The sequence below is a fragment of the Podarcis muralis genome, chromosome Z, assembly GCF_964188315.1.
Source record: "Podarcis muralis chromosome Z, rPodMur119.hap1.1, whole genome shotgun sequence".
NCBI classification, from domain to species: domain Eukaryota; kingdom Metazoa; phylum Chordata; class Lepidosauria; order Squamata; family Lacertidae; genus Podarcis; species Podarcis muralis.
This window is the reverse complement of record NC_135673.1, coordinates 43,633,306-43,648,212: the sequence shown is the minus strand read 5'-3', so window position 1 is coordinate 43,648,212 and position 14,907 is coordinate 43,633,306.

Sequence of the window (14,907 nt, the reverse complement as noted above, 5' to 3'; positions counted from 1 at the left end):
CCATCTGGCCTGGGGCGGGGCCTGAAGCCTCAAAAGGACTGCTCTGCTGCCCAGGAGGACTCCCCTGTGTGAGTGTCTGAGGGCCCTACTCCTTCCTGCCACTTACCACCTGGCCCAGGGCAGGGCCTGACAGGCCTCACAAGGACTGCTCCTGCCACTTACTATCTGGCCCAGGGTGGGGCCTCGGTGGAGTACAGGATCAGGTTTAAGGTGCTGGTTTTAACCTTTAAAGCCCTATACGGCCTAGGACCCTCGTACCTACAGGACCGCCTCTCCTGGTATGCCCCACAGAGAAACTTACGGTCTTCAAATAAAAACATCTTGAAGGTCCCAGGCCACAGAGAAGTTGGCTGGCCTCAACTAGAGCCAGGGCTTTTTCGGCTGTGGCTCCAATCTGGTGGAACACTCTGTCCCAAGAGACCAGGGCCCTGCGGGACTTGACATCTTTCCGCAGGGCCTGCAAACAGAGCTGTTCCACCAGGCCTTTGGCCAGGGCACAGCCTGACTCCCTCCCTTGGCAATCTTCATGGAGCTCTGGCCCAATGGCTGCCAGTGGCTTGATTTGAATTAATTTTATAATGAATGGTTTTAGAGTGTTGTTTGTGCTGTACTTTTGTACTGTTTTATTGTTGTTAGCCGCCCTGAGCCCAGCTTCAGCTGGGGAGGGCGGGATATAAATAAAATTTATTATTATTATTATTATTAATACTTTTGAAAATGAGTTGTTAAGGGAGGAATCCTATGCACAATAAATAATAATAATAAATTTTATTTATATCCCGCCCTCCCCAGCCTTAGCCGGGCTCAGGGCGGCTAACAACAATAAAACAGTACAAAAGTACAGCATAAACAACACTCTAAAATCATTCATTCTAAAATTAATTAATTCAAGCCACTGGCAGCCATTGGGCCAGAGCTCTGCGAAGATTGCCGAAGGAGGGTCAGGCTGTGCCCTTGCCAAAGGCCTGGTGGAACAGCTCTGTCTTGCAGGCCCTGCGGAAAGATGTCAAGTCCCGCAGGGCCCTGGTCTCTTGTGACAGAGTGTTCCACCAGATCGGAGCCACAGCCGAAAAAGCCCTGGCTGTCGTTGAGGCCAGCCTAACTTCTCTGTGGCCTGGGACCTTCAAGATGTTTTTATTTGAGGACCGTAAGTTTCTCTGTGGGGCATACCAGGAGAGGCGGTCCCGTAGGTACGAGGGTCCTAAGCCGTATAGGGCTTTAAAGGTTAAAACCAGCACCTTAAACCTGATCCTGAACTCCACCGGGAGCCAGTGCAGCTGGTATAGCACCGGGTAAATGTGATCTCGCAGCGAAGACCTCGTAAGGAGTCTCGCTGCAGCATTCTGCACCCGCTGGAGTTTCTGGGTCAGTCTCAAGGGCAGCCCCACGTAGAGCGAGTTACAATAATCCAGTCTGGAGGTGACCGTCGCGTGGATCACAGTGGCTAGGTCAGGGCGAGAGAGGTAAGGAGCCAACTGCTTAGCTTGGTGGAGATGGAAAAATGCCGCCTTTGTTACAGCTGCAATCTGCGCCTCCATGGAAAGGGAGGTGTCGAAGATTACACCCAAACTCTTAACGGACGGTGCTGGCACTAATTGCGCCCCCGCAAGAGATGGGAGTTGCCCCCCAATCCCATATCGCCCCGTCCCAGCCACAGGACCTCTGTCTTCGAAGGATTTAGCTTCAACCGGCTCCCACGTAACCATCCAGCCACAGCTTCCAAACATCTGGTCAGTGTATCTGGGGCCGAGTCAGGATGGCCATCCATCAACAGATAGAGTTGGGTGTCATCAGCATACTGATGGCAACCCAGCCCAAAACTCTGAACAAGCTGGGCGAGGGGCCGCATAAAGATGTTGAAAAGCATCAGGGAGAGTATCGCACCCTGAGGTACTCCACATACCAAGGAGTGGCGCGATGACAATTCCCCCCCAAGCGCCACCCTCTGTCCCCGACCAGAGAGAAACGAGCGCAGCCATTGAAGGACTGTGCCCTGGATCCCCACGTCGGCAAGGCGGTGGTCCAGAAGTTCATGATCAACCATGTCGAAAGCTGCTGACAGATCTAGAAGAATCAGCAGCCCCGACCCGCCTCGATCCAGCTGTCTACGAAGATCATCTGTTAGGGCAACCAGAGCCGTCTCGGTCCCATGACCAGCGCGGAAGCCGGACTGGAATGGATCCAGAGCCGATGTTTCATCCAGAAACCCACCAAGCTGTTCAGCAACCGCTCTCTCAATCACCTTACCCAGGAACGGAAGATTCGAAACCGGGCGGTAATTGGATAGATCTAAAGGATCTAATGATGTTTTCTTTAAGAGCGGGCGCACCACTGCCTCCTTCAGTTCCCCTGGGAATGTCCCCGTGCCAAGGGACAAATTGATGATATCCCCCAGGAGGGCCCGCACCTCGTCTGGACACGCTCTAATCAGCCAAGACGGGCACGGGTCAAGAGGACAGGTGGTGGGCTTTCCAGCTCGGAGGAGTCTGTCCACATCGGCTGGGGATATCCGGTCGAAGTGGTCCAATACTGGACCCGAGGATAGTCGAGGGGCCTCCAGTTCCTGGTATAAAGCAAGACGCTGCAAATTAAGCTGGCATAAAGTCAAACCAGATCCAGCCTCCCTTCAACAGTGGGGTTGCAGCTGTTCTGCCTAAGCCTGGCAGAGTGAAAACAAACCTTAAAAATAGTTTTACACCAAGTTGCCAGGTCATGTGACTGAGCTGAAGAGATATTGAGTCCCGTCTAAATCCCTCCCTCTTTACTCATGCCTAGGGCTGCCATATTTCAAAAAGTAAAAACCAGGACACTCCAAAATTGTTGAGCTTGCCTTGCCTAAGATCCAGGACAAAGTGCTGCCTTTTGGAATCACCCCCTTCCCCGGACATCAATTCTGCCTTTGAAATCCCAGTAAAGTCTGGGGAAATCTGGACATATGGCAGCACTAGTCATGCCCTTTTTGGGGATTCATACCAGCCTCAGCTCAGCCAGTTTCAAATGAGCAGGCTGAATGAGAGTGAGCAAGTTATGCTGATTTAACTTCAACTGAGACAGGTTTGGGGACCAGCTGAGCCTGGCTGGGCTGGGAATCAGCTGGCTGAGCTAGAGATCCTCTGCATCCTAAGCATATTACACGGATCCTGGTCTGAAATGGCTGCAATACCTCAAGGCCTACCTCTCTCCATATGAGCCTACCCAGACCCTGAGATCATCTTCAGAGGCCCTTCTTTGTATGCCTCCTCCATGAGAGGTCTGGAGGGTGGCAACACAAGAACGGGCCTTTTCTGCAGTGGCTCCATTTGTAGAATGCTCTCCCCAGGGAGGTTCAGCTGGTGCCTTCATTATATATATTTAGGTGCCAGGCAAAAATGTTCCTCTTTAACCAGGCCTTTGTCTGATGACATCCAATGCCCTTTTAGAATGTGTTGGGGAGGGGGGATTATTGGGTTGTTCTTGTTTTTATTTTCAATATATATTTGGTGCTTTTATATTGTGATTTTATGTTGTGAATTGACCTGAGACCTGTGAGTATAGGGTGGTATACAATTTTTAACAAGAACAACAACAAAACAACTGCTCATCCCAGCAATCTTGCTTTATGATTGCTGCCTACATCTATATTGATTATTGATCTGATTGTTTTTTCTGATTAGGGAAAGCAGTCAGATATATTTAATTTCTAAACAAATAATCATCCAAGCCAACAAACCAGGTGAATTAACCAGGTTGTTTTTGTGTGTATGCAGATATTTTCTGAATGAAAAGCATAAATTAACTTAGCAAAAGTCATACTCGAGCATTTTGGCTGAAAATACGAGTATGCTTTGGGGTATCACAACACCTTCTGTTATAGAAAGGAGGAAATAATGGTTGTTCTGTAGGCATGCCTTCTGCATGATTGCCATGGGGAGGAATGGTTTTTATGACTAGTTCATGTACAGCTCAGTAGTATGGGCTGAGCACATGCTCTGCATGCAGAAGATCCAAGTGATTCAGTTTTCGTCTCATCTCTAATTACAAGGATTTGGGCAGCAGCTACAGAAATGACTCATGATAGAAGCATCTATAATGGAATGGCAAAGCACATGCATTCCTAGGCTTATAGCAAGTGTATTTACCTACCCTTTCCCCACAAATCTGTGTTCAAAGTGGTTCACAGGCTGCAATAATAGTGCATAACCTTACAAAGTAATCAAAGTTATAATGTCACTGCAACATAACATTAACAATTCAAGAATTAACCGTTCATTTAAAATGCATAAAAGTGAGCATAAAGGTCATTTAACAATATCCAAAACCTTTGCATCTCAAAGCCATTGTCATTATGATCTGGGTGGGAGCCAGGACACCTTACATTTTTTTCATTTGCAAGTGCTAAACTATCAAAGGGTGGGGAAACAATCTCAAACCACTAACGTAATCCTTGCTTATGATTCACTTTTCAGGATTTCATCTGGACACCCTCTTTCCATAGATGAACAGTGCATTGTTGCCCACTTTCTGATCCTGCTAATGAACCCTCTGCGTCCTGGGAAATGACACCGATCCATAATATGCTGCTTGACCTTGAAAGCTGAAGTCTTCCACATAAGCCGGTGGTGCCATTTGAGATGACTAAGATTAATTGCAGTTGTCTTTACATGAAATTGCCTTTGAAAATGATTATGAAATGTTTTTGCTGCCTGCGGCACATGGTGCTGTGGCTAGCAGAGAGGAATAAGCTTGGATTTGTGGCTTCACAAAAACCAGTCCTCATTTTGCACATGCCTTCCTCAGTTCTTCATTCCTAGAAATCATAGATCCTAATTTTAGTTTATAGTCTTCTTTAGAGAAGCTCCTATTTATTCCTTTTTAGAAACATGGCTTTTTAAAGAAACAGACTTTCAGTGGATATTATTTCGGGGAGTTCATTGTAGCTTCACACATACACAAAAAAGTGATTATCTTTTAGGGCCAAAACAAATCCTCAAATGAAAAGATGCCCTCACTTTCACCAATTTGGGGCTGATCTGAAGCAGTACTTCTAATTTTTGTCCCTCTGATCTAGGAGGATGTAGTGATTGTGTCCCTTCCACCTTCAGAACTCATCCAGAGTTGATTTTATTTGCCCTCACTTATGCTGTCAGAATACCAGCTTTGGCATTTTGTGACAATACCATATATGCAGCATGATCTCTGACTGGCTGTGGTCACACTGTGAGGAAGTTGAGGGGGTGGAGAATGAGGAGAAAGAAGGAAACCAGGTAGGTAACACAAAAATAGTAAAGCAGTTGTCCAGAGAGGTGAAGAGGCCCTTTAATTGCTGTGTTGCAGCCCTGAGATGGTGAAACCTGAGTTTTGATCCTGCATGCCACAATAGAAAGCTCTGGCAGTTGCAGGAAGCCGGCGTTGAGGCAATTTGTTCCATCTCCACTCAGCAGCAGGATTGCTGCTCAAGGTCCTGAACTTCTTGCACCTATATCTGACCCATCCTCTTGCCCCTGTCCATGGTCCTGACCTCTTTCTAGTAAAGTGGTACCTCGGGTTACATACTTAATTTGTTCCGGAGGTCTGTTCTTAACCTGAAACTGTTCTTAACCTGAAGCACCACTTTAGCTAATGGGCCTCCCGCTGCTGCTGCACCGCCGCCACACGATTTCTGTTCTCATCCTGAAGCAAAGTTCTTAACCCGAGGTAATATTTCTGGGTTAGCGGAGTCTGTAACCTGAAGCGTATGTAACCCAAGGTACCACTGTACAAAATTGGTTGGATCATAGCCCCACCCAGCACTGCATCTTCTTTGAGCCATTGGCTTTTGCTGGTTATAGAGTTCGCTATAAATCGGGACCAGGGTAGGAATCAGGCAAATGCTGCACCCTCTCAGGATATCCCAAACCTCTCTCTGAATTAACAGCTTTTCTTTTCTTTTCTTTTCTTTTCTTTTCTTTTCTTTTTTTTCTTTGTCTGTAGCATTTCTGTTTGCACAGATATATGGGAAACACACACATATCGTATTCTACTCAGTTGCTCACTGTCAATTGATACAATTATATAACTTTCAACATATGAAGTCTACCAGTGCTGCAATTATTCCCTGATCCATTAAGCCTACTCACAACAAGTTATCTTGCTTCAAACCTGAAATCAAGCAGAGATCTGTGGTGGAAGAAGAAGGGCCTTACTAAATCCACACGAGTCTCTCTTTTTTTTCATCTCTGCAACATGGGGAGTTGGGGTGTTTGCACCAAAAGCCCAGGCACTGACAGCTCTGTCTTTTCTTCATCTTCTTAATGGACAATCTTCCCATTTCAGACCCATTCATAATTTCATGGGTTCATTTCCCTTGTGCCAGAATGCTGGCAACAAAAATCTGTTTCTTTCATTCTATGCCCTTTCAAAAGAAGGAATGCAGCAGTGTGTGTGTGTGTGTGTGTGTGTGTGTGTGTGTGTGTGTGTGTTTAGGGAGGAAGGGGGAGTCCTTTTTCATTCTAGAATTATACAAGCACAAGTCAGGAGTAATTGCAAATAGTTTTGATCATCCTTTGAAATCCTAGATTGAGCAGTTTTGCCACAGTCAAAGGCTTCCTCAGGAAACCTTTTGATTTTATTTTGCATTTGCTTAGAAAGCTTCTTTTCTTCTGTGCCTTATAGGCTTTTTAACTGTGCCAGTGGATGTTTGTTCTCTGAGATGCATTTCCATGAATGAAAGGCTAAAGCATCCCTCCCTCCCATCTCCTTTTGACCAACATTTACTCAGTAAACAATCCAAATGGACTGTGGTGAGGTCTGTGTAAAATGCAACAAATATATTTAGCATCTGTTGTGAAACCTCAAAAATGCCAGGGAATGTGCAAACTTAAAACATTGTCAATAAGGCTGCAAGTATCTAGTTTAGGATTTTGTCTTAATGGGATTAAAAATAGAGATTTATATGTTCCAAGCTAAACATTTAAAGTTCTCCATCTAAAAGCTGAAATTTGTAGTCTTTGTACATTTTGTAAAATGACTTATTATTATTTTATGTTATTATTATTTAAATCCATACAGCAATTGCTACTACTTTGTATAACATATTTTGCAAGTCAAAAAATGTCAAGAATCTAGGCTGGCATTGAAGTCCTTTCACCAACTGTCAGGGATTCTCATTCCTCTGGCTTCTGGGTGAGCTTCTAGACTGTCACGATCTTTGCGTGGGATTCCCTCACATACCTGCAAAATTAAATCTGCTGGAGAAGCCTTGCACAACAAATCCACTTTCTGAAAAGACTGGGCATTCTGCTATAAGGAAAGCAATGAGGAAAAATGTTGGGAAGTGTGGGATAACAATTGCTTGCCAGACAGAATGTAATCTAGCCTTCTGTAAGGTAAAGGTAAAGGTACCCCTGCCCGTACGGGCCCGTCGTGTCCGACTCTAGGGTTGTGCGCCCATCTCACTTAAGAGGCCGGGGGCCAGCGCTGTCCGGAGACACTTCCGGGTCACGTGGCCAGCGTGACGAAGCTGCATCTGGCGAGCCAGCACCAGCGCAGCACACGGAAACAGTTTACTTTCCCGCTATAAAGCGGTACCTATTTATCTACTTGCACTTAAGGGTGCTTTCGAACTGCTAGGTGGGCAGGAGCTGGGACCGCAGACAGGAGCTCACCCCACCGCGGGGATTTGAACCGCCGACCATGCGATTGGCAAGCCCTAGGCGCTGAGGATTTACCCACAGCACCACCTGCGTCCCTTCTGTAGCTTTCTGTAATCTAGCAAGCAAATTAGAACGAATGCTCATTAAATAGCCAATGTTGTTTACCCATCTGCACTATACATTTGAAGCATCATCATACCACTTTAAACAGTCGTAGCTTCCCCAAAGAATTCTGGGAGTTGCAGTTTGTTCAGGCTGCTGAGAACTGTTAGGGGACTCCTATTCCCCTCACAGAACTACAATTTTCAGAATAGTTTAACAGTCAATCCCTCTTCTCAACAAACTCTGGAAATTGGAGCTTTGTAAGGGGAATAGAGATCTGCTAACAACTTTCAGCAGCCTGAACAAACAGCTCCCAGGATTCTTTGGAGAAAGTTATAATGTTTAAAGTGGTCTGATACTGCATTAAGTGCATAATGTAGATGGGCCCTTAATCTCCCTGAAAAGAAATCATAATGAATGTTCAGGTAATCTGGAAGCACCCCAAGGTTCTGTCAGGGAGACATTGCAGATGTAATGAAAAGACCTATAGACTTGAAAGCTGCTTAAAATGAAAGCAGAGGGTATACGATAGCTGCGCTCCCCTGCTAGAACCTCCAAACAAGCTCAAGGTCCATTTGTAGGAGAATGTAGGGTAGTCAAGCTGGATAAATTTGCTGGAGTTCTGTGGCATTGGAGATACTGGTTTTACTTCCCATAATGTTACACAAAACAAAAGCACTTTGGGATTTTTTATGGGGAGTGATTCATCAATGGAACAAGGAAGTAAACAAACAAACCATGTATTTCCAATACAGTCAAGACTTCCATGGAGTAAGTATGAAAAGGGCAGATTCCTATGTATGCTACAACAGCAGCAAGAATACTCATCGCAAAGCACTGGAAGACACAAGATCTACCCACCTGGGAAGAATGGCAGATGAAGCTGATGGACTACATGGAATTGGCGGAAATGACTGGCAGAATCCGAGACCAGGGAGAAGAGTCAGTGGAAGAAGATTGGAAAAAAATTCAAAGTATATTTACAGAAATATTGCAAAATTAATGAATGTTAGAAGGATGCTGGAATGAAGTTACATGGTTTTAGCAGAAATGTTATAAAGAATTAAGTAAAAATAGATTGTTAATGGGCCAAAGTGTAAAATTTAAGGTCAGATTGTGTTAAGATAAATTATAGAACAAAAATTGAGAAAGATGGAAAGGATTTGCTGAAATAGCTAATTGAACTAGAATACAAAAAAGGGAGGTGTGAGGAGGTCGATGAAACAAGTAAATGAAAGATAAAGATACGGAAATACTAGATGTGTTTTTAAATGTTTTTGTTTTTCTTATTGTTCTGCTGTATTGTTTTTTGCCTTTTTTTCCTTCTTTGATGTATTGTAAGGTATTGTTTTGTTTTGTTTAACTTTTTATTGTTTCTTTTTTCTTTTTTTCTGTAACTATTAAATCTTTAATAAATATCATTTTAAAAAAAGAAAAGAAAAGGGCAGATTCCTAGAGATGGCACACTGACAAGATGTGGAGAAGATTCTTATTCAGTTGCATTTTCAAAGAGTGTGGGAGGAAAGGGTGTTTAGGAGAGTGGCTATAATTGAGCTCTGATTTGTGCCCCAAAGCCTTTCTTCAAGGTAGCACACTAGCTTATGAACAATTTAAAAGATATTTACCATATACTCTTGCCAGAGTACCAACTCTTGGGGCCCAAGCCCTTTTGGGACGCCCAAATATTGTTGGGGTGGTGGCCATTTCCTCCCCCCCCCCCCAAGTCCAAAAAGCACAGAGGCAAAGCTCGCAGCTCTACCCCCAGATCCTCCTGACACTGATGTCACGCACACAACATCGGCTTCCACGATCACCCTTACAAGCCAGCACCTCTGAGTCTTGCAGTCTCAGAATCTGGTGCATTGGTGGGGATGGTTGGGGAGAAGAACTCTGAGAAGGCCGGAAACCAGAAGAAAGAATCCAGAGGTTCATCAAAATCCATTCTGTTCTCATTGTGGCTAACCAGTTGCCTCCATGAAGCCTTCAAGCAAGACCACAGAATACTTGTGGTTTCAAGCATCAGGTATTCTTGGGTAACCAGCCTCCAACAGCGGAACAGAATATGGTGATCTATTATGCTTTGTTATTTTATTTTATTTTAAAATACCTTGTGGCTTGTGCAAAAGCCAGTATATAATAAATAAAATTCTGTCTCTCAAACTTGCGATCCTTTCTCCAGCCAAACTTTAGTCCTGTGGAGTTCTCTCACACTTTTAAGCTGCTAAACCTTTCTTGATAGTGACTTTTTGAATGTATTTCCCATGAAGAATTCCAAGTGACTCTAAACATCTTTATATGCTGCAAAGAGAATTTGAGGGTGGGCAAGATGTGTGTGTATGAGCATAGCAGCCTCATTCTGTCATATTTGTTTGAAATGTGTACTCGTAAATGAAAGTGCTATATTTCAACTGATAAAAATAAAATAAAATTAAGAAGAGTCCCTCAAACTGCTTCATTCCATTAATTCTTTGATAGAGCATCCATTGTCTCATAAATGGATATAATTATCTCAGATGCATGTTAATGTTATTTTCTTTAATCATTTGTTTGAAAAGAAACTCTGCTTTATTGGGTCAATAAAGTTTTTTGTACTGTGATGCTAATGGATTAATTTTCCTGAGAAATGCAAAGCATTCATGGGAAATTTTAAAAAGCTAATAATTGAGTGGCTGTATGGAGTGAAAACAGCGTCTTTTTACACAGCTCTGTTATTGTCAATCAATCAAACATCCATAAATGATATAACATATAACATTTTATTCTATAACCAGTGGAGACTTATTTGGTTTTTCTATGTACCCCACACACAATCTTGATAAATTGCATATTTATTTTTTACTCCTGAAAAGCATTTCTTGAGAGACTGGTTTCATTCCAAAAAAAGAGAACATTCAGCCAAAAGGCCTAGATGGTGCTTAGATGGCAGGTTGCCATGGGAGCAAGAGAGGCAGTGCAGAAAAACCCTTGGTGCCGATTGGTGCTTTCCTAAGGAGGGAGGCAGAATTTGGTCCCTATTTAAGGAACAGTCTGTCTCCCCTCCAGCCTCTCCATTTGCAGCAGCACCTGCCACCCCTCCTGGTCTCCCCATGTGCTTTTGGGTCACCACTGGGGGCAGTGGTGTAGCGTGGGTTGTCAGCACCTGGGGCAAGGCAAGTAATTTGCGCCCCCTAACCCGTGGATTTTAGCACTCGAGTCTCTTCCACTAGATTAGTGGCGCCCCCCCCCCCCAGATGTTGCACCCGGTGTGGCCGGCCCCCCATGCTACGCCACTGACTGGGGGGCCATGTAGGATCCCCCCTACATTTTGGATCACAGATTGGTTTTCTGCCTACTTCACACTGAATAGCGGGATGGAGTGCTAGATGGTCATCTGTGTTGTTTTAATAGGTTAACTTGGTCACTTTGGGCAGTTCAGGTGTGGGAAAAGAAATAGTTTGGGTTAACATGGTGACACCATTTAGGCACCTTTAGGTGATGGGTTAGCCCCAAGGCTCACTTCTCGGACTCTGTGGTTAAGGGAATGAGATAGGTGCATCCTTTGAGGCCAAACATTCACAACCACCTGGGATTCTTCAGTTCCTTGGGGTGGTGATGAGGCATGCCCCCCCCCCCCATCTTCTGGGTGTGGCCTGAGAATCAGGGCATGGTAGGGAGTCGTGCCGTAATTCCTAGTTCTCTGTCTGTGCATGCACCTGTTAGAGCACATATGAGTGGTGTATGTGTACATGTGTGTGGTGTGTACAGAAACATGTGGTGTGTTTGCATGTTAGTGTGGTATGTGTACATTAATGTGATAAGGGATCAATACATAATTTTGCCATTCTACCCATTGAACTCAATCTTGCTTTCTTTTTCTTTTTACTATTCTTTATTTTCTAACATTTAAGCATTCACAGCAACTTAGAATTCTGAAAAACAAGCTATTGCTATGGGCTGTCTGGAAATTATCTGGCAATTAAAACCAAATTTCTGAGCCCATAGTCAACATTTAACAGTGGCATAGTATTAGAACCATTTGCAACACAGAGTAGGCAGTAATCGTCAATATCATTCAGCATCTGGAACAACCAACCATTGCTGACCCTTTTTTTGTACCCTAAATGTTTTTGCCTGGATGGGACGTGTCCTTAAACCTTGATAATGTTTTTGGTCTGGGCGGAGGATACAGAAGGCTGTGTGAATGTGTACAGAAACTAGCCTATTGTGCAAAGGTAAAATTTGCATGTATTGCTCCACCCACCTTTGTATCGGTTCCTACCCAGCACTAGCATGTGGCCCCTGGAAGGTTGCCCAAAAGGAATGTGGCCCTCAGGCTGAAAAATGTTCATCATCCCTGTTGTAGACCATGCCCACTTGCAGATCCATCAAATAATCAAGCAATCACATTTACATGGCAATTTCTCACCCCACCCCTATTTTTAGACACTTAGCTAATTGCTAATTGAACAGCCAAACATGGAATAGCTTCCTGTAATTAGGTATCAATTGGCAGAATGGAATCAGTAGCAATTAAGAACAGCTTTTGAATGGCAAAGATAAAAAGGAAGGGGAGAACCCTAATCTGCTTGTGAAATGAATATCTGTGCAGGCAGGCAGGTAGCAATCCTCACATTTTAATCTACACAATAACCTTCTGCTGTTTATTGCAGAAGGCTCATTTTCATCCCATTCCATTCCAGTGTGCTCAAAGTACTACATCATTTGGCAACCAGATCACCAATTCTCAGTTGGAAGCTAAGTGGGTAATACCATGCTATAGTGGGTTGGGGGGGGTGTTTTTTAAATGCAAGTCACGCGTAGCATTCGATGAGATTGCCCATGAAAAATTGATGGAATGAGGTGATGACACACTTCACACCATGGTGCCAAAGCTGTCTAAGGTTTCTTCCTGCCTCTCAAGTAAGTATGAGGAACTTGTGGTCCTCTATATATTGTTGAACATTAGCTCTCACAAGGCACAGCTGGCACAGGCAATTGTAGGAGAAGACTGGATACCTAGGGCAGGATTCAATTAATGAGCACCATCACCAGAAGTCTTATGCAATCAGGTTTCCCCCCTGGTGATCCCCACAGTCCCAAAATTGGTTCAGGGGAATGGAGGTAGGGTGAATAGAACCTGTGGAACACCGTGGAGGGAGGAGGGGGGTATTTCTATCTGGCAAGTTGAAATGCTTGCTATGATTGCACGATCACCTTACTGGGACATTGAATTTCATAGTCCAGTAGAACCTGGATGGTATACCCCAACTGTTTTTGCTGGCTGGGATATGTCCTTAACCCCTGATTATGTCTCTTCCCTGTCTCAGTGGAGTATACCGAGGGGTGTCTGAATGTGCATTGAATTCAACCTGCTGTGCAAAGGTAAAATTCACACCTGTTGCTCCACTCACTTTTGCCTCTGACCCCATCCAACACTTGCATGTGGGACCCTAGAAGGTTGTTCAGCAACTGCTGGACTGGAAAAAGTTATCACTATCCACCATATAACATTATCTTTTATGCTCTTGTTGAGTTGGAATCTAGACTAGAGATGGGAAAACTGTGGCTCTCCAGATGTAGTGCTTGAGTTGACTCTGGCTGTTCATAGGCTATTGTTGGTGATTCTCACCCATCGGCCATCATTTACTGCATGATGCAAAGGAGTACTTGCTTGGAAATGTGTGCCACCTGTTAAAATCCACTGTATGCAAATGCTCGCTTCCTTTATTTCCCCATCCTCATCTTTTTCAGGATGATGTTGATGGTGATGATGATTCCCAGGGATGCCTACTAATCTATTATTAAATGGCTACTAGTCATGATGGCCGTGTTTCCCCTACATAGTTGGGGGCAGTAATGTTTCTGAATACTAATTGCTGGAAGCCACAGGAGCAGAGAGCACTCTTGTGCTCAGGTTCTGCTTGAGAGTTTCCCATTTAGGCATCTGGTTGGCCACTGTGGAAACAGGATGCAGAAATAGATAGGCCATTTGCCTGATCCTTTTCTTGTGTTATTTAACTACCAGTAGTTTGCAAGTTATAGGCAGCTTTCAAATGTTCTCATGTTCCATTAAAACAACAACGAAACATCAGTAATGAGGACACGACCCATCCAGCTACAGAACTACTTTAAAATCAACTCTATTGGCTTATGATAAACAGTTTCACAAATGTGGCAGATGAAAAGCAGAATGGCATCACCACTGATCTGGATCTTGAGCTGCCCAGTGTTTTTGCTTTTCATTCTAAGAGCTTTTCATCCACCCCACCCCCCTGCCACTACCCCCTGAACAAGGTCAACAAGGATCCTACTCTGCGATGAATAATGGTATTATCAGCTGAGGAGTGTTGATATGCATTCCTTTTGTTTTATCAACCAGCAAACTGTATTTATGTTGCTTATCTATGGTAAATGATACTAAATCACTGGAAGCGATAGCACTGATACAAGCGAGAGATTTGATAGCAAATAAGCTTGTGAAAAGAAATGGAAGCTGGTTAAAATTCAGTCTGCGCTGACATTAAAAGTTGTTTTTTTTTAAGGCTATTGGAGTACAATTGAATGCATTATTTGGAGAGATAAATGATACTGCTGCTGATGAATGGTCATTAACAATATCTATATACGAATGGCAGCTAGCTCAAAGCCATCTTTTATTACTTTGTGGGGTTGTTGTTTTTTTGGAGCTCTACACCGTTTTTCATTTACTTTTTTTTTTAAAAAAAAATCTCTTAAATGTGAATTCTTCACTGGGGTGAAACTTCCTGAATCAGGAAATTAAAATTTGAACTGTTTTTTGAACTTCCCTGGGGTGACTAAAACAACAGATGTAAAGCTCATATTCTTTATTACAATTAATTACATTTTTTAAAGGCCTGGATGTATTGGAGGGGGGGGGGATGTTTCCTTGAACAAAGGAAAAACAAACAAACACACACAATGGTAGTTATGAAACTGAGCAAATCAGTAATTCTTTCGCTCTTCAAAGAAGAGACATCAGAACAAACAGAATCCTGGCTGTCAGTGAGCTATTGGGCCCAATGCAAGGTAGCATCTAAAGCCCTAAATGACTTCAGACCTTGAGACTGACTTCCTGAATATCAATTATCTCTGGCTCTGTGGTCAGCAGGTGAGGCTTTGTTGGTGGTGGCACCATAGAGGTCTGCCCAGTTGGTGTTGCCCTGTGGCAGAACCTTTACAGTTGCAGTTCCCTGAT